Genomic DNA, 23,248 nt, shown 5'->3' with positions numbered 1-23,248 from the left:
TCTGCAGACAACACTAAGTTGGGCAGGAGTGTTGATCTGCCAGAGAGCCGGAAAGATCTGCAGAGGGATCAGAACAGGCTGGATCAGTGGGTGAGGCCAATGGCCTGAGGTTTAAAAAGAGCAAATGCACAGTCCTGCCTTGGGTGATAACTCCTACAGCTCTACAGGCTGGAAAACTGCCCTGTGGGATAAGAGGGGAGCTGGTCAAGAGGAGCTGAAGATGAGGCAGCGTGTGGCCAGGGGCCCAAGAAGAAGGCCCAAGGGCATGGTGGCCTGTGCCAGCAGCAGTGGGGCAGCAGGAGCAGGGCAGTACGCGTGGCCCTGTGCTGGGCAGCGCTGCGGCCACAGCTGGAGTGCTGTGTGCACTTGTGGGCCCTGGGAAGCAGAAAGGCATGGAGGGGCTGCAGCATGTGTAGAGGAGGGAATGGAGCTGGGGAAGGGGCTGGAGCACGAGTCAAATGAGGAGCAGTTGAGGGGGCTGTGGGTGTGTAGCCTGGAGAAAAGTAGGTTTAATGGTAACTGTATTGCTCCTTACAACTGCCTGAGAGGAAGTTGTAGTGAGGACATTGTTTCGGCCTGGTAACAAATGATAGGACAAGAGGGAACAGCTTACACCAGGGGAAGCTTAGGTTTGATATTAAGGAAAATTTCTTCACCAAAAGGGTCGTCAAGCATTGGAGGAGGCTGCCAGGGGAAGTTATGGAATATCACGAAGTGGTAGAAATTGTTATCATTTCCAAGTCCCTGGAGGTACTTAAAAGACATGTAGTTGTGGCACTGAGGGACGTGGTTTAGTGAGTGATGTCTTGGCAGTGTTATTGGTGTTCATGATCTTCAGGGTCTTTTCCAACCTAAATGATTCTTTAATCCTAAAAAAATGGCAAATGAATGCCTGAGTAAGCATGTCAGGATAGAACTTTTTGCTGAAGTGGATTCCTGCTCCTCATTTTGGTTTTTCTTCTAACATCTGAATTGTTTGGTTTTGAGGTTTGTGATTGTAGTGTATATTGTTTTGTAACTGTTCTTGGGAATATGGAAAGGTAAGAGAATAAGAAATTTCTTATTTCTATAACCATACTGGTTATAGAAATAAGAAATGACGTTCCAGCATAGAGGTGAAAATTAGAAGTACTGTAACATTAAATGTATCCATATAATTTCAGTGGATATTACCCATCAGTGTCTTGCAAGACTTTTTTTGTGCAGAAGCTGTGTGAATATCTTTGGTCACAGACTTCATGTTCAGATATATACATGGATCTGTATATGTATGGATCTGTACACAAGCAGTATTCCATGTTGCTGCTTGTGTTATGCTTGGAGAAACAGAGTAAACTTCAAAATGATAGAAGCAAAGTGTTACTACATCAAAATTATTATAAGGAATTTGTCCAATCTACTTCTTATATGTCATGTGGCTTCGTGTTGGAATAATTCAATGGAAATTCCAGTGTGTTACTAGAAATGAGGAAACACAGCATGTAGTGTACAGAGATCTTTGTTGTGATAAGTATTTCTTTCTTTTGGGTTTTATAGTTAATAGGTTTTTTATAAGTTGTTTTGTAATAAATTTGTATCCTTCTCAGTTGGGATAGAGTTGCAGACTCTTTCTTCTCTACAATTCATTACACAAGTCGTTATAAAGATGATTTTCCTGCTTGCTGTAGGTAGTTGTTTCTCGGTGTGGCTAGAAGGTTCTTGCTTGAAACTGATCTCTGTTCTCAGAAATTATTAATTTGCCAAGTAGTGGAGTTTGATGAAACTAATACTGTTTTTCATGCGACTCCTCGGTTTCTCTTAATTACAGCTTACAGCTACAAAAACACTAGTGCTGCAGAGAAAGGGAAAATTGAGGTGAGTTTATAGCTAGACCTCCATTTCAGTGTTTTTATTTGCAGGGAGGAGAAGGGGAAGGTTTAGTTATTGCTGGCAGCAGAGACCTGAAGATCAAGCTGACACAGTCTGTTGAAAAGCAGTCATATATGCTATTACAAGAGGACCGCCTATCAAAATCACTTTTTGCACAGGTATGTGGGCTCTTTGTTATGCAAGAGGATAATATTTTTTTCACAGATAGCGTGTACAAATTACTAAAATACTGAACATACATTTTAGAAAGTCTTGCTGCATAGTTAACATTAATTAACCTTTGGCTATGTTTTGAAGCATATGCAGGATGGGATGGAAAGGAAATCTACCATGTTGATACCTACTTTGAGACATTGGAATTTAGTGGCTTGGAGAGTACACTGGTTTAGTTTGTAATTTTTTTTGGAAGTGTTCTTTGTTTCAGACTTCTTATTGAAATAGACTCTCCAACCAGTTTGTTAGGTTAGGATGTCAACATTACTCAGTTTGCTGAGTGTATGGGGATAGCTCCACCCAACATCCACATCCACTGTCAGAACTTTTCACTACACATTGTAGCAAAGAAATTAATGTTCATTGTCTATAAATAGGGTAATTATCTTCATTAATTAGTGTTCTGTCTTCCATTGGTTATTGTTTTCTTGCTTCTCATCCTAATTAGCCCACCTTTTCACTTGTTTTATTATCTTTATCCCAGAAAGAGAGGATTTCAATACAGTTGCTGAATTTTCTTTGTTACTTTCTTGTTTTAGAGTTTTGCAAAATGTCCTCGTGGTCCATAAATTCTGTTTTCCTTGTGTCCACTTTCAGCAGTAGATCTCTCTCCCAGGCTTTGTTAACATCCTCCTAGGACTGAGATCACTGAAGCTTATCCAGGTTAATTGGAATTGGTTTAGAAGAGTTACAGTAATTTTCCCAAACTCTGTTCCCACAACAGCAGGCTATGACAAATCTTGCTAAATTCTGGCTACAGTGACAGATGACAGAGCAGAAATTTACACTACTTATAATTAATTAAAACAATACATTAGAAAAATTAATTAAAACAATTAATTAGAAAAGTTATTGGGAAATTTATATCATTAACTAAGCACATATGGTACAAACCTAAGCATTAGTCTTGGATAGGGATCAAACATTATTTTGTGAAGGTTATAAGAATTTTCCAACATTTTCCTGCACTGCTACATAGACTCTTTTTTTAAAAAAACTATAACTTTGTATGGAAACAAATAGAGTAACAGGACTGTCATGTAATTGACTAGCTATAGGGAAAGCATTTTGTGGGCCTGTGGTATAAGAATTTGAGCAGATATGTTCATGTTCTACAAGAAGCAGTCACGCTGCTTATCCATCATAGATAGTCATGGTTTCTTCTACTATTGTGATGTAACAACCACTTTTATTTTCATTTTCTTTCTATTGGAAATATTGAAGCATTCAGTTGTCGCTGGTAATCGAAATACTTAAAATGCTTCTTTATTAAAAAAAAAGTGGAGTAAAATTTGCCTAATTTCTGATGTAGTTTACTATTGCAGTCCATTCCTTGCCTGCTTGAACCATCTGTAAAGAAGTTGTTGGGTAATGCAGCATTTTTTCAGTGCAGTGGTGTTGATCGTCATTTCAGTCATCAACAGTTACTTCCATTGCTTTTGTAAGTCTGACATCCCTTGGAACAGGCTAAGCTTCATCAAACTATGAAACAGGACATTCATTTTGGAAATGGAGTTAAGTAGTTTTATCAGACAACCTCTTAGTTTTATTAAGTTGTATTTGTGTGTACTGTGTCTGAATAAAAATACTGAGTTCCTCAGCTGTTCCTCTTGGACACACGTCATAGTAGTGCTGTCTTTGTAGTTCTAAATTCAGATGCAAGTCTTGCAAATAACTTCCACTTTGTCTCAAGTCGCTGACATCTTAGTGTCATACTGCTGCTGTCCATCTTGGTTAGTGCTGCTCAGATTTCATGTGTCTTTTCCATGGTTACTTGTTTCCAAAACACCATCCTAATACTTGGTGTGTTTTGAAAATACACATTGAAAGTACTTTTTTTTGTGTTGCAAAGTCTTTTGGCAATCATATTGATCTGGATGGTTGGTCATGTTGGTCTTTACTATTCAAAAAAGTGTAAGCTTGTTCTCAGGACCAGAAATTTGGTATGCCTTCCTTTGTTAGCTTTTTCATGCAATTAAGTGGTGAGTTCTAGTGCCCAACACTTTGAAACATTGTCAGAAGTCTACTTATTGTCATTTAAGGGTCCAAGTGGGTGACCTTTGCGCTGCTCCTGCCTATTTAGTACAAAATACTTTTCCTGTAGCTGATGTAGTTCCTGGTTTGAAATTTTGGTATTCTGTAGCAACTTGCTTATTTCAGTGAAAATGCTATCTGTCTTACCATTTTGCTGTTTATTTAAAGCTTCAAGTGCATAAGTAGAGACTTCATTTTCATGACAAAGGGAAATCAGCTTTCATTCTGAAAGAAAAGTTTGTACTTCCAGGCCTGAGCCAGTGCTCTTCCAGCACCCCTACTGCTTGCCCAAAGGAAAGAGTTTCTCTTATCCTCATGTTTAGAGATTCTTTGAGTGAAAAATTCCAATTTTTGATGGGCAAAGCATAGATCATAAAGGGCTAAGTAGCTGTGCTGCTTCTACTGCAGTAGAAGCAATAGCAGACCAAAGTCATCTTGAACTCCTCAATACTTTTTTTTTTGGGGGGCGGGGGAGTGTTTTTTGTTGTGTCTTTTAGAATTCAGCTATGTTGTGGAGGGAGAGATACAGGTATTTGAGTTAGACATTCCAGAAAGAAAATGCTGTATATGCCTTGAATAATGGGATTTCTGGAGTTAAATGCCTGCCTCTTCTCACTGAGATTGTTTGCAAAGCCTGTATTTTTTGCCTAGAAAGATCTACATTTAAGATCCCTATTCTTTCTAAGCTGTTTCCCAAGAATTTGCAATCCAAGGGCTCAAGTAAAGTCTCCTTGATTACTCTGTATTAGTCATGAAAGACTTGGATGTGGAATGAAGTTTGGGTAAAATTGTTGGCTATCAGCAGGTGGTGTACAACAAAAATAACTGCTGTGTAGCACCTGCTGTACACCAGGATCTAGACTAATTTAAAAAAAAAAAGCTGATTATGTTACAGTTTACTTACTTTTGTCATCAAAAATGCATTTGTCAGCCGTTTTTGAGTAAATGCTTCAGTGCCAGTAACCCTGATGCTACAATTGTCCCCTTTGCTGAGGAGATAGTGTCAGCAGGTAGTGCTGAAATACCTGAGATTCCAAGGTTATCAAATCCAATATATGATCATATATCCTTCCACACAGTTACTTTTTAACGTAAAGTTAAACGGATTTTTAAAAATAATTTTTTATTATACTAAAAATTTTGTTTACAGACTTTATAAATACCGAAATTAAAAACAACTCAATGCTTCCCAATTTCTTTATATACCTGTTTCTTTAATAATTCTTGATTACTCTTGATTACATTCTTGGTACCAGTTTTCCTTCTCCTCTGTATTTTAGCAGAATTACTGTATTAGGGTTTTGTTCCATGGTATTCAAATTGTTCAACTGCAAGCATTTCATTGTATAGGACTCTAATTTTAGCCCATTGTAGTGAAGCAGTGACTCTATTTCCACAAAAGCAAGGAAAAAAACCTTACTGAATGCATGCAAATGATTTCTAGTATTTGCTCCAGCATTTTTCTACTTCTTGTTTTGTTATTTCAGTGAAAACTGCAGGTCTAACTTAGAAATACAAGGTGAAGAAGGGCACTGTGATTTTTCTTTCTTTCCAGATATAGCTTATTTGTTTATATGTATTGTTATATATGTTAATGACTTTTTAGAAATCTGATGTACTGAACATGTCTTAGGGGAGAAATGACAACATAGAATAATGATACTTAATTCACATGTATAAGTGTATAAATATGTTCAAAATGAGCTCTAGAAAGGTTTAAGAGCAGGGCATAACTTGGAATCAATTAAACAGTTTTAATTAAGTCAATCTTTTTGCTTTTTTTTTTCCTTTTTTTCACTTGATTGTCTCTTACATTTCATACAGGCCACCAAGAAGCATAAAGTATGCCCGAGTACCAATTCATATACATATATGGTATATGATTATATTTTTGTCCTATAACATCTTTGTTAATTTAACATGTATACACTGTAAATCTATATGCTTGCATTCAGTTAGATTCATTCCACTGTTGTGTTAATGCATGCCAGTGCAATCAAGTAGCCAGAATAATATGAGGCTTCTTTTTAGTTAATATAAGACTAATGGGATGTTTGAATTGGCATGGAATTAGGTCCTTGACAAAAGCTTTAGATGCCAGTCGAAGTGATGGCTTGCTAATTAAATGTCTAAATGTCATTAAGACCTTGAGAACTAGGCTTGATTCATAAAGCTTTTTCCAAAAAAATGTTTCAAGTGCTGGAAGCTGAAAAGAATTAATTGAATGGAGAAAGAGAACTTGTCTTCCTCTAAAACCAGTGGATTTGTGTATTGCTTTGTTTTCTATGAAAGAGTAGTTGTCCATACATGACTGTCTTTATACTGTTCCAAATCACTCTCTCAATTTTACTTGTGAGCAAGATGTCCAGGTCTTTTTTTTTCCACAAGTGAAATAGTGCTCAGAATGATGTAAAGCTACTGAAGAATCCATGTGGCAGTCTGGTATGCATGCAGCAAGGAAGACTTGAAACTAGTTGTAGTGACAAAGCCTGGTTGTAATTCACTGTTGTCTAGTTTAGAAAACAGTGATTTTCTAAATCTCAGGTTTAGAATATTTTAACTTGTTCAGAAAATACTGAATAATGTGTCTATCTTCAAGGTACCCGTGCTGCTGTGGCTGTTTTATTTTTGCCCTCTGCCAGTATATTAACACTTGTCTTAAAGTCGACTGCTCTGAATATGGGTGGCTTTGGAAGGTACTTATCTGTTACTTAGCCAGTTCTGACTAGAAGTAGAAGTGATGGAGTTCTTTAGAATGCCAAGTAATTGTCAGTGTGGGCAGTTTGCGACCTTGTTCACTGTCTGAAGAACTGTCTGTTTTATTCAATCTGTGTTCCTTTTAAGTTTACATCCATGTACCATTTCTGAACATGGATGGATAGTACTTTTCATCATTCTTGCCTCTGTTAAGAATTTTTAAAGTTCTAAATATAATAATATTGCTTCTGTTTTCTAGAAGCCAGAACTGCTTTATGTTATGGAAACCTCAAATCCTTAAAAAGACACTGGTTTTGTGCTAAAGCAATTCTGCTGTTCAAAGCCCGTGGTGCAGAACATTACCAGGCCCTTGGACTGGGTAGTAAGGTTGTCATGAGCCTCACTACCAGCACTTGGCAGCATTTGCTCCTTGGGGGAAGGAGGAGCAAAAACCAGTAAATAGAAGAGCACCAGGAAAAGTGTCAGCTAGGTGTTAGACTAGAAGGCCCCTGCTCTTATAGCTCACTCACTTGAAGTCATGCTGTGACTCCAGCCTTTCCTGGAAGTGCTTGGACATTGTGGAGTCACAGGTGCTGTCCCACCCTTCTGTGTGGTGGGTGCACATCTGGGCGCACAGAGCCAGTTCTGGTCGAGTCACTCATCCAGGTGACTTTAGTCACACCTGTGTGTGATAATGTGAGGAATGAATGCCATGACATGAATGTTGAACAAAATTCCCAGTGTCCGGTCACAAGATGGGGCAAAAAAAAAATCAAGTAAAGCAGAAAAATAAATAAGTGAGACTGGACAACAGGTCATTCATAGTCTTGAATAAGAAAATTTCAATTACTGCCTATTGTGTTTCTGGAGAACGACTTTGGTTTTCTGTTTGAGTGACAGAAGGGATTTTGTCAATGGCATGGAATCTCTCCTATTGTTTCTTCCTTGTTAGAACAAGTGTTACCTACTGTGAAGATTTCTGCCTTTCTCTTGCCACCTGGGGCAATTAGCTTACAAAATTAACTCCTTCAGCGTTGTGGGAAATACTTAAAATTCTTGAGCTCTCACTTTACCTTAATTTTCAAGCATTAAGTTTCCCTGCAAGACTACTCTATTTGGATTTTTTCTTTGTGTAGAAAGAATGCATTATGTTTTTTTGCCAGAGTTTTCTTGAGATTGCTCAGTTTACTTGAGTTTGCAAGGTAAACTTTAAACTTGAATAGTTTGAATTTTATCATTAAAATGTTACAAATTACTTCTAGCAAGGGATTCTGTACTTGATTAGAAATATGTACATTTATAAAGAGTCATGGATCTGTGAAATTCAAATCCATGCTGAGAAGGACTGTTTGTGTCAAATGTGACTAAGAGCTGGTGTTCTAACTGACTTGCCCTGGAGATTTTTGAAAATACAGTCTTTTCATTTAAGATTGAAGTATTTGTGTTATGTATTAGGAGCAGGAGGAGTCCTCTAGTACACTTAGTGATGGAGAGCTTTTATAGGTATTGTTGTGATTAATTAAATTTTTTCCTTCTCATATCTATAGGGATTGAAATCTAAGATGCAAAGTACACCAGCTATGTTAGTTTTAAATTGTTATATTTTAATCTGTTTCTGCAGGTCACAACATTGTATACTTTAATCATGCATTTCTATTATGGGTTCTAAGATTTAGTGCATGCAATTGAAGTATTTTGGTTGAGTTGCTGGTGACCTTGAATTCAAACTGGGGAGAGAAACTGGAACTGAAGTATGTATTCTATCTAGATCAAAAAATTCCTCCCTTCTCAGTTTTTGGCAGACTTAAATGTGTTTTTTCAGCTCTTCTGCTCTACTGATGCTTTATTTGTTCTGGGCATGGATATCAGTCCTTTTCTTCAACTGCTTTTTCCCAGTATTGTACTGAAGTAACTTGGGTAGTGATAAATTTTCAGTAGTAGCTGTCTCAGATGGTGATTTTGCTACTTCGGAGATGCATGGTGATTTCTAAGATGATGAATGGCCCAAAGAAAGAGCAGTTTTGTGTGACTCCTAAAAATGTGGATCACAGAGCACTGTTGCTACATGTGTAGAGCTTGGTACTGGAAGCAGCTTGTCTGGAAATACAATGAATATTTCAAATTTGTATTCCTTTTCTACTCCACAGATAGATCAATTTTAAAAAAGTATTCATGCTGCTTGAATACTAGGCAGAGCAGCTTATGCTTGAATTTTTACCCCCCGTTGGCTATTCAGTAAGCTGGACCTTCATTTTTAGGAGAATATATCATAAGATATTACAGATTTCTTAGACTTTTATTAAAACACTTCCCTCTCCAATCAAAAGAAAAAAAGTCTTTTCCCCCTCACTAGTGTTACTGAAATTAAGATTTAGAGATGTCATTCATTCAAAACCCCAACAAAAGAATCTAACTCCTAGCACCCACACCAGCAACACATATTTTGAGTTGAGGTTGTGTATTTTTAACTTTCAATAAACTGACTAAACAGTGTGCCAAATGAGGAGGGAAAAAAATTAGTATGCCACCATTGCCTAGAGGATTGTGTAACAGCAATTCCCTAAGGGAGTGAGACCCAAATCATCCCATTTTTATGATGAATAAATAAGCTGAAGTGAGTAAAAATGCTTCCAAAACAAGAGCTAACCCAAAAATATGAGATGAATCATTATTTGCAGTGATTAATATGGCAGTGTGCAGAAAAATTGCATGTTGGCCAGGTGTCTTGGAGGGTTGTGCTACCTGAGAGCGCAAGTCCATTCTTGTCCTGGTTTTCAGCTGAGATAGAGTTAATTTTCTTCTTTCTGCAGGAGTGCTGCCTCCCACAGCAGCTGATCTTTGCATTTACTGAAATCAATTAATGGAGAAGTTCTGTATTAGTCCCAAGAAACGAGCTGGGGGATTTTCTTTCTTAACCTTACCAAGCAATCAGCTCGATCTCGGTGGTGTGAGACTTGATTATAATTGTTCCAAGACCTTATGAGTATATGCACACTGCAAGGAATTAAATTCTGTATTAACTGAATCGTGAACTTTCATGTATTTCAGACCTGCAGTGGGTTCCAGCACTGTTCAGTGTGATCCTTACATTAGAAGCTGTAGAGCAGTAAAAATTGGTAGTTTTTGAAATACCTTGTCTCAACTTGTCGGCTTAATTCCTACTGAACTTCTGTGATTTGATTAACTGCAGTAATGTTGAGAAATTAATTTCCAGTTTTTCTGATCTGTGCTGATGGATCTTTTTAAACTTGTGACACTTGAAAATATTTTCAGTAAACAGTGATAAAAAATAAGCCTACCTTTTTCTAAACCAGCTAAGTTGTACTCCTTAAACCATACAGCATAAATCTTCCTTGACAAGCCATTTTTATTTGTGGTCTTTCTTCAAACTCCCTAGTAATTACTTTTATGTACTGAAATATGGAATTTTTTTATATATCTGAGTATGATGTATGTGTCCTGAGATGCCTTGCTAGCACTTTATCTTGTAAATGATAGTTTTTCTAGATTGATTTGATACAGTTGTCCTGTTGTAGCTAAGAGCCTCTAAGGCTTGAGCCTTAATTTTAAGTGTTCAAAAGATTATAATTATGGTGAAAGAACTCACAGCCATGACTTAGCAAGAACTTTGTGTTTCTAGATCTTGTCACAGCCTTTCTTAATGCAGTGGGCTTTAAAAAACTTGTGTCTAGCTGGAACTTTTTAAATCTTAACAGACTTGGAGAATGGTCATGGTTAACGTACGTTTTTTGGAAAAGGTCATTGCTTACAGGATTCCACAAAAATTTACTTTTCCTCCTTTTCAATACCATTGGCAAAAAATGTGTTGATGACCTTTAACTAAATAGATGACCTTCAGCTAACTGATTTATTACCACTAAAATGTCAGAATGCTTACAAGAAATCAGCTCTTGCATTAAGAACATCTGGTTCAAACCAAACAAAGGGAGGACTGAAAAAAAGATTGCGAAGAAAAAAGTAAATATTCTACTGATAGAGCTTCCATTTGTCAGAGTAGTGTAGAATTCTGGGATGCTCCTGGTCACTATAAAGCTTACATAACCATGTAGCATCCATCTTTTAGCAGGGACCTCTGTCAACCACAGTGTAACAAGACATCCACTTGCACATGCAGCCATCCATGTGTCATGTGAGTACTGCGACTTCTTATGGTTAATGCTGAGTATGAAGAAGCAGCAAAATAGGGGTTTATCTTGCAATCCAGGCCACTGCAAGTAAATGTTCCAAGTGTGCACTCAGAGCAGTTCTGCCATCAGACAGATCCAGAGTCTGAAGCTTCCCAAGAAACATAAGAAAATATACTGGTTTTTATCTTTCTTTAAACATATTTTTCTAGTCTATGGCTCCAGTGGAGAAAAGATAAAAAGTATGTATTACTGAAAAACGACCTCTGGGAATAATCTTTCATCTGAAAAATAATCACCAGAGTATCCCTGAGGTATGCTGACCAAGGGCTTTTATATTAAGATGTTTGGCCTTCAATACTATTAACAGACTACTGAAACAGAATTACAGATGGGCTAAAAGGTGCAATTACAAGTTTTCAAACTGGCCAGATAAGAAGTTATAATGTGTGTGTTATATATATACATACCAACACAGCCTGGTCAGTGGGCTAAGCTACACTTGAAAGTCAGCTCTTTGTCTGGTCACTGTGAACTCACTTTCTGCAGATTACAGACAAAGATTCCTAGCTCACATCTCTAAAATCAGCTTCCAAATTTCTTCAAAGGTTGAGCCACTTAGTGGATTGAATAAGCACCATCCATGAAGCAAGAAGTGAAAATTACAAGATGCAGATACAGTAAACTACCTAACAAGCCTGAAAGAGCTACAGCAGAGGAAGTGAAGTGATATAATGCCAGGACAGTGTGATATTCTTAATTAGTGGAGGAGGAAATCATAGGTAATGTGACACAAAGTTTTGTCAGGTGATGTTTATTATATAGCTGAGATAGAGGAGTGGGTGGTGAAATACAGTGGATTAATGGTTTTCTGAAGAAACTCTTCATTATTGCTTTACTGTTTTTAGAAAATGTGACTAATATTGCAGCCTGGGCTATGGCTCCACACTAGAGCTAACAGATGTGAGAAAGGAAGCAGTATTTCTCCTTGTTTGTTTTTTTTTTTTTTCTAATTTAGAGCAAGAAAGTTTCATGCAGATGGAAAAACTTAGTGAGAGGGAAGAAAATATGAGTGGGAGATGCCCCAGAGAGCAGACTACTTCTGGACAAAAGTTAGGAATTGGCAAACAGTAGAGAGCATTAAATAGTAAAGGATTTAAAGAGCAAGTAATGTATTTCTGTACCTCTGACTTAGTTATGAAATAGCTAAACAGCATGCATTTTCTGCTTTTCTCATTTAGCTTATGGTGCACATCTGTGGTGTAATTAATTGACCCCACAGACAAGGAAAGACAGACCTTGTCATTGCTTGTGGAAAAATCTTCTGAGGTTCAGGAACTGGTAGCACAGCTTCCTGGGGGAAAAAAAAAAACACCAACGTGTAATTTAGTACATTAGTATAGTAAAAAATCTGTTCTCAGTACAAAAGATTCCTGGTTTTGCAGGACTACTGCATATGTTCTGGATGATGCATTGGGAACAATGACAGAGTTATTTTCTTCATTCTTTATGCGTGTGCATGAGAAAGGCAGTCCTTTAGGTTCTTGATCCTCAGGAAAACTTCTGATCACCTTTCTAGTGCTCATAGTTGGAAGTTCCTGTAGTTGGGAAAATAATATGCAATATATATGAGAGAATTTTGATGGAGAAAGCAGGGCTACAGCTCTTAATGGCCAAAACAGTGATACTAATGCCAATGGGAGCAAGTTATGAGTTTTCTCAAGTGAATATATACAAACTTTCACTGTTCCTGGTCCCATGGTAAGGACGGGCCTCAGAGGAAACCTGGTCTTTGTGTGGTAGGGAGAGACATGAATGTTCCTTCACTAAAGTAATAAAGAAAATAAGAAACAAAGAGAATGTTCGGCTTAATTGATTTTTTTCTTCCCCATGTAAACTTGAAAGGCACAAGACAACCTTTGGTTACAGCAGCTGTTAAATTTGTCATCAAGTCCTGTGTGGAGACAAAAACTTTGGTCTGCGTAAAACAGATGTGAAATGTCTTCAGTTTATTTTGTTAATGAAATCTATGAAGTACAATCTTTCTAAAAGAAGTGCAGTGTAATACAAGTCAATGCCTATATCTTGCACTAGAAAATTCTGAAGGCAAAGTCTCAGCAGCACTATTGTTTTACGTTTGCAGGCAATGCCAGAATAGTTCTTGGCACCAGAGGGAGAATTTAGTTCATTACCCAACCACTCCCTGCCCAGGGTTTCTGAGGTAGGTAGTTCTGTGCATGTTCAATGACTAATAATGAAATATCAATCACTTTAAATATATTAAGTAGTGAAAAGCTTCCACAGAGAAGAGTATTGCTGCAGAGGGTGAGGCTGCAAAGGTTGAGAGAATTATGATTTATGAGCCAGCTATCTAAAACCAGAAAACCTCATGCAATTTTTGTTTTAGTAGTTGTGATTTTATGTGGCAAATAGATACTTTGGGGAATGTACTTTATGTTTTTAAAAATTTAGACCTTAACCTACTCAGAGATTCTAATTAGCATTATTTAGTAGGGGTTGTAACAGTTAATGACAATTTCATTTGGTTGCAAAATGTATTTTTATATGTGCAATGGGAAACACCATAGAGGTTGTGTCAAAAATTGCCTAAAAATACTGTTGATTCCATTTCTGAGCCCAAATTCCCATCTTACTGTTTGAGAATGCTGGGCTGAGTAGGCTGCAGGGATCTTGTCCAAAATCATAGAAGTAATTTGAAACTGAACAGGTATCTTTGGATACTAAAATTTTTTGTCCTTTGAATTTGATAGCTTACATGGATTCATGCAGAGATTTGAGTCTACTGATAGATTTAAAAGGGGAGGTTTATGTAATATCTTGCAGGTGTTGCTAAGTCTGTCTTGTTAATGGTTTCTTTCAAGGAATGAAAGTCATCTTGTTCCATCTGCCAGATAGAAAATAACTAGCCAAAAATAAACTTAGTCTAAAGACTTTTTCCTGTAAAATTCCTTTCTTTTTTCCTGAGAGCCTGACCTTTTTTTTTTTTTTCTCAAACAGTGTTTTGTTGGTATCAGTTTTATTAAGAAAATCCAGCACTGCACATAGAAAGCACTTTTTGAGGGAATATATTCACCTGTATAGCAGTGGTTTGACACCACTGAAAGATGCAATATGGGAAGGGTCAAAGCATGCTGTTTATTAAACTGAATTTGACTTTATACTGGATATTGCTGCAGAGACAAGTACATGTGACACAGACACCGTAAGCTGCCATGTTTATGAAATCATAACAGAATGGGCATTACAATGAGGGAGGAAGGGAAGGCTTTTTCCCTCCCACTCAGCTGTCATCTTGGCAGAAAGCATTAAAGAATTTGTGCTTCTGCTTGTTCTGCAAATAAATGTAGGACTTCAGGCTACAGAATAGTGAATTTGCTCAGGTTGTGACTCCCAGACTCAAAAAGTATTAACGAGTACCAGGAGTAGCAAAAATCTTTTTATATAGTGGGAACTACAGTTAGTTTTTCAGACCTGCCGAAAATGCACTATGGTGTGCGTAAATAAATACATTATGTAGCCTTCCATCTCTAGTACATCTGATTTGGGTTCTAGAAAATTACTTCTCAAAGCATAGTTTTTCACTTTTAATTATGGAATTTAGTTTTAAAGTACGTAGTATTTCAGTTTCTTTGGTTCTCTGGTGTAATCTTTGCACACATCGTCATTCCAGGCTGTGTGGCACTTGCCACTTCTGAACACTTGCCACTCTTCAGGTTTAAAACTATTACTGGAGTATTCTGATTTGTTATTAAGCTACAACTCCTATTGCAACAATTTGCTAACTGATAACGAAGGTGTTGAGTGGTGTCTGTATTTATTTGAATGTATGCTTATACTAACATAAAGAATTTTAGGATGGAGAGAGCTTTACAATAACAACTGAGAGCATTTTGGTTTGCTTTTCTGAGGTGGTGTGTATCACTAAGATATCAAGTAAGAAGGCTTTAGGTCGAATGACTAGCTGGGTTCTAAAATTCGAACTGTTAGGAGTACTGTGACAATTTGTTACAGTAGGATAGGATAAACTTTGTTGCTGTGAAGTGGAATCAAGTGGATCATAAACCACCATAAACCACCATAAAAAAGGATATCAATGATTACTGTAATTAATAGAAGCTTTATAGCAAAAAATCATAAAGCCTGAAACACTCTTAACTAATGGCCCACTCAACTTTGGCTTAAAGTGTTTTACCATAACAGCTGGAATGGCAGTACCTCTGCAGTTAGCCTGAGTGGTGAAGTTATAGAGAATTTTGTGCAAAAGTATCCTGAAGATAGCAGATGACGTGTCACACGTCTTAATCGTGAAAGGGTTTGAGGTTATCTGGTAAAGGGCATCTTTTCTGAGTGTGGATTGTTGCCTTCTCTGATTGGAAAAAGGAGGTATGAGGAAACAGCTGAAATGAAATTAGTAGCATTTAAGTAATGTGTGGTGCAATTGCTCGCATGCATGCACAGGCCTGCAGTGCCTGTAGTTTAATCTCATCCCAACCACGAGGGATGTTTGCTTGTCTCATGCAAATCAAAAAGATTATTATAAGCCAAATGAAGGATTATAAGGAGGCATATCAGGACATATGGTTTTAATGACTTACCTACCCCTATATCCCTTGTATAAGCATATAATGTCATAATTTATGTAACAGACCACAGGGAGGGGCATTGTTCTGCTCTGGATGGGGAACCACTGCACCTTTTCAGATGTCTTCTATCATGCCCTATTTTGTTGAAATGGGTTGCACTGCTCATAGATCTATTCTTGAATCATTCTAGGGGATTTTAAAGGTTGAATACTGTGCTGTTTCTGCAAAGCTGACTTTGATATAAAAGGTTTTTTTTAAAGATTCCTATAGTACCTGCTATATAGATAATTGTTTTTTAAAATGAAAAAACGCAGCTGAAATATGGCTTAATTTCTGCCGTCTCTTGGATTTCAGTAGTGTGCTTCTGTGAGGTTTTAAGTCATCCTTATGACCACATTGTTACATCCTTACCCTTGGAGAGAGATAATTTCTGAAAGGAGATTATAAAATAGTTTCATAAATTGATTTCTTTCATAAATTCATTTGTCTTTTAGATTTTTTTTTTCAACTGGTACTTATTGTTCTGATTTAACATCGCTTAAATGTTAAATATATTTGATTTGTTATTAAGCTACCAAGTAGCAGTTACAACTTCATATCTGAAAAGCACATGGAAACAATGATTTACTGAACCGCAGAGAAATCTGAGATGCCCTTGAAGGACACGCTTCCTGCTGCCTTTTTAATAAGCAATGTCTCAGTTTATTTCTGGGTGAGCCTCGCCTGCTTTAATGCTACTACACGCAGAACCTCGTTTCATTTCTACATGAGAATTGTTAAATGTTGTGTTTCGGCGGGCGGGTTGAGAGGCAGCGGTGCCGCCCGGGCGGGTTCGCGCGACGCGGGTTCGGTATCCGGGCGCTCGGGCTGCGCCGGGGGCGCGCCCGGGGCCGCGCGCGAAGCTCCGCCCGGGGCGGGGCGGGGCGAGGGCGGCCGCGCGCGCCATTGGCTGCGCCGCACGTGACCCGCGGGGCCGCGCTGTGCGCGCGGCGCTGGCACAGCCGGTGGCGCGGGCGGGGCTGGGCGCGGGCGCTGGCGCGGGGATGGAGGCGCGGCGGCCGCGGCCATGGGGTAAGTGCGGCGGCGGCGGCGGCGGCTTCCCGCGCGGGCGAGGCTCACCGCGCCCGGGACGGGCAGGGGTAGGGGGGAGGAAGCTGTTTCGCGGGTTAAAAAAAAAAAAAAAGCAACCCCTCTCCCCACGAAAACCAAAAAGAAAAACCAAAAAAACCGGGGCTGCGCGAAAGGGCTTTAGCGCGGCGGGGAGGGGAGCCCCAGAGCCGCGGGGACGGGCGGGCGCGGCGAGGCGCCGCCGCGGGCGGGACCGAGCGCAGTGCGCCGCGCCGGCCGGAGGCACAAAGCCCTGCGCAACCCCTGCGCGGGCTCCGGGGCCGGGAGGAGCGGGAGGAGGAGGGGGAGCGGCGGCGGGCAGGGGTCTCGGTGCGGGCAGAGCCGTGGAGGTGCTCCTCGCGGGGCGGCGAGGCGCTGCCTGCGGGTGGCACCGGCCCGGCTTTGTTAGGGACGGGCGGCGGCGGCGCCTCCGCTGCCGCAGCGCGGGGGACGCGCGGGTGGGCGGCCGGCGGGAGCGCTCGGGGGGCAGCGCTGCGCCCTCAGCGCGCCCTGGGATCCGCTGACTTCTCACAGATTGATTTAACATCACAAAGAGGTGCTTGGGTCCGCGACTTAACCTGAATACTGTGGGAAATCTTAATAAATTATGTATGAAGCAGTGGGTCCTTTCTTCCCCTTTGTCAGATACGCAGCTTTTATGCTAGTAATTAGGTCATTGCTAGCAGAGCGCTCCTTGCTTTTGCAAAAATGTGTGGCGATTTTTGGAGGACACATATATCATTTCATCCTATTCGGGTTTCTTGTCAAGATACGGTATTCTTTCTATCGACTCACATGGAGAACCTTGTCTGTGGGCTGTAAGGGACATTTTTCGTTTGATTGGATTTTCTTCAGAGGACCAGTAGGGCCCGATTTTGACTTGGAGAGGCATACCCTGAAAAATGCCTTTTAAAAGCGTACCAAGAAACACACAGCTTCTTAGTGTGCAGAGAAGTATTTTCAGTAAATTTCAGTCCATACGTGAATAGCACGATATAGATTTCCGTTTTTAAGTACTTCTTCCACCCTTTGCTGTTTTTTCTGTTGAAAATGCTTCTTAATTTTTTTTTCCTTAGTGTCTTTTTATCATTTGGTTAATTTTTTCTGTTATCTAATACAGGTAATAGATTTATGAGTATTTTGTCAAGATTATAGTTCTTTGAAAATATACATAAGCATGTATACTGAAAGACATTTCCTGGAACCAGATTCTTCTGTATTTTTAAGGAGACTTGAAGCAACTATAAAAAGCTCATCTCCTCAGTTCTGTTAAATAGAGTGATGGGCAAAAAAGGTTTGATAACAAAAAGCATCAGTTTAAATACCTGCTTTTTACATCCCCTCAAAACATTTTCTATACATACACCGTTATTTTTAGAATCATGAATCTCCTGTTTTATCAGTTACAGAGGCTTTGGATAATATTACATCTTAAAACATCACTTGAGAACTTACTGTTTGGAATAACTGGTTTCAAGAGGTAAATTGGTGACAGTAGATGTTTCTGCTTTGGTATTCTTTACAATTGCTTAAATGTTAAAAGAAAAGAAGATGCAGAGGTGTTTTCACCACTTTTTTCCTTTTAGGAAAGAGAGTGACATAAGCACAGTAGTGATTATGGTGATTGTTATGGTGATGCTTCTTCCTGTACTTTTTTTACTCTTAAATAGTATCATTCTATGTAACCACTGTAGTAGTTCTGTAAGTCACACTCTTAAAATGATAACTTGACTAAAAATCATTTTTCAATATAATACTTTAATTTACTTATGGGTGCAAACTTTACTAAACGTCGTCCATGAAGTACAAAATACTTGGTTATGATAAATGTTCTGCCACATCTTGACACACTTTGCCATTGTTATATCAGCATGGAATGATACAGCCAGCACAAGGTAGAAATGCGCATGGCTACAATTGGTTCCCTTGATCTCTAAATTCTTATGTTGGATTCCAGTATGCATCTTGATTTAGTGGGTAAAACATTATGTTGATGACATATGGTAAATTCTTTTATTATCACTGTGGCAAAATCCTGTTTAAAATAGGCCGTACTACTGTTGGTGTGCTGGGATGGTAAGTTATTGTCAGCAAAGATCTAGTTTCCACATGGTTTTCCAAAATTCACGCAGCACCTGTGTGATCAAGTACTGATACATTTTCGGCAAGACAAATCTTCTTCTCGTCTTTAAAAGTCCTGAAAGGAACCTTGAAGATGACCCTGATAGTGCGCCCCAGATGGAGAAATATTTATTATAAATTATTTTTATAATATAGAATAGAATTTTTATAGTATGTACAATGGTTTTAATTATAACTGATTTATTTCATGTTAGTTGTTTTGAGTTTTTCTGATAAAATAGGAAAAGAAATACCTGTCTCAGATTTTTTAATGGTTTAAACTTTCTAGAATTGAATCCTTAAAGATTACGAGAAATATGAAAGTAAACAAGAGCAAGTCATGTGCAATGAGGACATACTCAATTAGTCATGAATTGCAAAGATGATCATCTTGAAGGATGAGTGTTCAGGCTTATGAATCATTCCTGATCCAATATAAGTTATGATTCAAATGATGTCTGGAGTTGTTTGTGTTCAATATAGTATTTAAATGCAAATCATGGTTCGAATTTTCACAGTCGTATTCTGAATACAGCATGACTAACCAGCTAAGGAACTTCTCAACCCTGAATTATAAAGGAAGAAGTGGCAATTTTCTTGACAGTGTAAAGAAGTTGAACTTGACAGTTCATAGCCTGAAACACATGACTTCTTGATTTTCCTTTTTGTATTAATAACAATGTTTTTTTCATTGTTAGCATTCTTTAGTGGCATTCCAAGCAATAAATTATTTTTGTTTTTCACACAAACACACACTTGACCTTTATCATACTTGACGTGTAATGAGGCACACAAGAGTTCAGACCATGGTGTTCTCATTTCTTCTCCTCATGGTCTTTTATGGAATGCTGAGAACATGGATCACTTATCACTTTTGGTAAAAATGAACAGATGATGCTTCTGTTCATGGTTGGTGAGTACAGGCCAAGTATTGAATTTACTGAAGCATCCCAAGATATAATGATGGATTGAAAGCTCTTGCCAAGTTATGAATTAATTTCTGGAAGAGTTAAACACAAAAACACAGTCTTTACCCAATTACCACTCAAAAGGATTTAGGAAGGTTGGGTATATTAACATTTATTTTAGTCTGCTGTCCACAAAAATATGCACTTCATGCAGAAGTGCATGAAAAAAACTAAAAAGAAAATCTTCTTCATGCAACTGAAGTATAGAGAAAATTGTGTGGTCCTCTTTTAAAGGGACTAATGCTTTACCAAGTTGTGTTAGGAAAACTAATAACAGTAATGGCTCTTCATCTGGCCTTTGCCTTTCGGTTGAAAACCTTTTGCCATGGTTGAAAACCCCAGGAATCCACAGTATGCATAATCTTCAGATTGTAATTTGTTATTAATTTTTTCAATGTCATCCTTTTCAAATGTATTAAAAAGAGTAGTGTTATATAACTTGCAATTAATTTTCTGTTATCAAAGCCCTTGTTGCTGAAAGAAACTGGATGAAGAGCAGTTTTCTGTGATGACTGCTTTTTATACTCCTTCCTCCATCTCTAATCACCTAAGTGTGCTAAAGCAGAGTGAATGAGAACATGAACAGATCTGCTGCTCCACTCATGGGCGGTTCTCATTCTGGGCTGAGTATTTTCTTAGTTGTCTCTGACCACAGTCAAAGCCACTGACAGACAGCTCATTATATTTGTGTGCCCGCATTGCCCAGTTGAAGAGAACCCTAACAAAATGGCTTTCCTTTCAGTTGCTCCTGACTCAGATTTGGGGGATTGTTCTTAAATTCACATGGGCATAGGAGGATCAAATATGCTGGCAACAAAGGCCATTTTAGTGAAGGATGGACTTAGCACCAGATGGAAATAACATAGTTTCTCAGTGTGATGCTGGAGAACGCAGAAATATTTTTTTCTGCCATTTGGAGGGAGTCAGGATAATGGGCTTTTATGATTTGAGTCCATTGGAGTATTTTTCAGTGAGTAGGGAAGGAGAGAATTAGACAATGCCAGTGAAGGATAAACATTTTTAGATAGGCAAACCTTGAAACCTTGCTCATACTGAAATGGATTAGACAATCCCTGACACAGTCATATTCATTTTTGATAAGTTCTTGAACACAGCACTTGGAGTGCTGATATTTTGCCAGAGCTGAAAATCTGAAGGCAAGCTTTAAACAAAATAATGGAAAATTCAATACAGTATTCGGTCAACAGAGAAACTGAACTAATGCAAATTGGCGTGACTTGATGTGTTCAAAATAAGAATAGCAAAACCCCCCCACACTTCTTTCTTATGACTGTATAGATAAGGAAGCTGCATGAAAATGGTCCACTTGAGGAACTCAAGCTTGGAACAGCTGTGCTGGATTTTTTGCCCCTGTCTGTCAGCCTTGCCCCTCTTTTGGAAATAGCTCTGCAACAGCTGCTGAAGCATCGTGGCTAATGACCGAGCACAGTAAGCTTAAACTGACACCTATTTCAGATTACCTTGGCAGTCGAGCAGTAATCTGCAGTGGTTTAGCAGCTGCCACTTGAGCAGCTGAGCTCTTCCCTGGGTGGGAACTGTGAGGAGATGGGTGGAGCGGACAGCTGGGAAGGCACCAGCACAGCCCTCCCTGCCACTAGCCACAACCACTGCTTCTCAGAACCCCTAGGCCTAGTGCTTTAAAATAATCTGTTTTTAAAGGGGGTTTAGAGTAACTAATTGGAAAAATATCATGACAGTGTCAGCATTTCCTCCCTGAATTCAGTGTAGTGTGCCCTTGGAGAAACAATTCCCCATTAGACACATTCCTATAAATGAATGACAAAAATTGGCAGAATGGTAAAGAATAACAAGCATGAGATCCCGGGCTCTGGACTGAAGAGTTGCATAGAATTTGTGGATGCAGAAAGAAATCTGAGCTGATGGTCCTTTCCAGCCTTACTAAATTATACAGTCATGAAGTTTGGACTAGAAAAATATTTAAATGTAGATACAAAAAAATTTCAGAATTTGGATACAAAGATCAAAAAGATCAAAGATATAAGCATGAAGATGCATTGTATCTATGTGTAAAGTTGAATTTGTTACATTAAGATAAGCAACATTGTGAAAAATCTGAGTTACAGAGTTTAGGAGTAAATCTGCTTGCTGGTGGTAGTAGTGTGATGGTAATGTTGATAGATTTTATGGATAAAAGCAATAATAGGACTCTGAAATATTTTCATAAGGAGATTTAATATATGGCAAATTGTTGGGGTTCTTAAGTAGAACCTCTTCAGGGCCTATTGAGTATATACGCTTGCTGAATTCAAAGAAGGTGGCTCTGATCAATTCAGAAATTCTAAGTTTTCAGGGAGCATTACATTTTTCCTATCACTTGGGATTTGAGATCAAAATGATTGCATGTAAATTCCTGTCTGGGCAGTGGCTACTGGTGCAGTTTTCTTAATACAGGAAAATGCGTATCTAAATCTTAACAGTATGTTTGCATAAATTTAGGCTTCTCATTAATTTTGATTTTAATGCATAAAAGAGTTCTATCCAGCTTGAAATTCCTTTTTGATATGTATATTCATGTGAAATGCTGATTCAGTAAAGCGTGAAATTTCTTGTCACAATTTCCTCTTACTCTGATAGGAGATGGAGAAGAAGTTTCTTAATTATGAGAAATATGGGTCAGGGAAGTAGCACAGCTGGATTTTTTGGGTGTCTCTGACATGAGGCTATTGAATTTTAAACTTTCTGCATTCTGAGACAGTTATTTCTCAGAGTAAATCTAGAGAACTCAGGATCTATTCTTGCCTTTGATGACTACTTTGTGAAGAAACAATGCAGTTAAGAGTGTGAAAGGGAGCTTGATTTGAAGCATAGTACTGAATTTCACAAAGGTGGGTTTTGTGTTGCATTTGTGATGCATTTTCTCTTGGGCTGGCTGAAATGTGGAATGGATTCTGGAGGTGAGAGTTCTTCCCTTCTCCTCCATTCTCCCTCATTATAATGGTTTCCTACAGAGGGAAAGAAGAGATGTTTTATTCTTGAACCAGCTGATTCTGGCACTAGTGGTGTTGAGCATGTTTGCGTGTGCAGTGGTGGAGCTTCAGACTAGTGGGCCATGTCTGAGGTAGTCCTTGTTTTCCCATGGGCTGGTTAATTCTGCTCCAAATGAAGAGTGATGTGGCTGGGAAGCCTGTCTGGCCAAGAGGGTCCAGGGTTTAACTCTTTCCTCATGGCTAGTAATTTAACCACTGAGAAACTTCAAAAAGGGGATGAAATGGTACAGTCAGTTTCTATTTATGCTGGGGGTTCTGTGTTTAGAAAACCTATAATATATAATTTATAAATTATTTTTAATTTATATTTATTTGTTACTCAGAGCATAAATCCTAGGATCATTTTGGGACCTGAATTCTGATCTCATGTGTCAAGTTTGAGGCAGCTGGTAAAAATGTATTTTCAGAAGAGAGGCAGATTTTAATTTTGAGGGGTTTATCTCATACATGGACCAGCTTAT

General features: G+C 38.5%; 1 protein-coding gene across 4 annotated transcripts in view; it reads left to right on the top strand.

The window, feature by feature from the left end:
• Positions 1-23,248, top strand: part of APC (APC regulator of WNT signaling pathway) — a 92,937-nt gene that overhangs the window by 5,374 nt on the left and 64,315 nt on the right. For 2 of the 4 annotated variants that reach the window (XM_054288746.1, XM_054288730.1), the window contains exon 1: positions 16,575-16,633. The exons of the other annotated variants lie outside the window; for them this stretch is intronic. The gene's annotated coding sequence lies outside the window, so the exon portion shown is untranslated. Of the gene's footprint in view, positions 1-16,574; positions 16,634-23,248 lie in introns of those variants that run through there. 4 annotated transcript variants of the gene reach the window in all.

The sequence above is a fragment of the Melozone crissalis genome, unplaced genomic scaffold, assembly GCF_028551555.1.
Source record: "Melozone crissalis strain CALT ecotype California unplaced genomic scaffold, PUWL_Pcris_2 ptg000005l_1, whole genome shotgun sequence".
NCBI lineage: Eukaryota > Metazoa > Chordata > Aves > Passeriformes > Passerellidae > Melozone > Melozone crissalis.
Note: the sequence above shows the minus strand (reverse complement) of the source record. Positions and strands in the feature narration are given on the sequence as shown.